This window comes from Colobus angolensis, unplaced genomic scaffold (assembly GCF_000951035.1).
Source record: "Colobus angolensis palliatus isolate OR3802 unplaced genomic scaffold, Cang.pa_1.0 Scaffold6, whole genome shotgun sequence".
NCBI lineage: Eukaryota > Metazoa > Chordata > Mammalia > Primates > Cercopithecidae > Colobus > Colobus angolensis.
In genome coordinates this window covers 11,647,381-11,647,803 of record NW_012119598.1, presented here as the reverse complement: position 1 = coordinate 11,647,803, position 423 = coordinate 11,647,381, and positions in this window count along the sequence as shown.

Sequence of the window (423 nt, the reverse complement as noted above, 5' to 3'; positions counted from 1 at the left end):
TAGTGGGTGAAGAGTAGACGCATCTCTTCGTTCCCAACTAGACCTTAGTGGCAACCATTTGAGAGTGGTTTTAATCAGAAACCCTGACTACTGGCAGGACCTTTCAGGAGGGGAGAACTTCGGGAGAAAGGAGGCTGGGAATGAACACATCACTTTCTTCTGCTAGGACCCTTCAGCTTTGTTTGGGAGGAGGACCCAAGCTTGAAGATAAGGGAGGAAAAAATCGCGAGGAACTGCTCGAAGTTGTCCTTTCTCCCCAACAGAGTTCGCTGGTCCGCTGCCATTGGCAGGCTTCTGTGACAGACCGAGATACTTTTTCTTTTTTCTTTTCTTTTCTTCTTTTTTCTTTCCTTTTCTTTTCTTTTTTCTTTTTTTCTTTTATCCTTCCTTCCTTCCTTCCTTCCTTCCTTCCTTCCTTCCTTC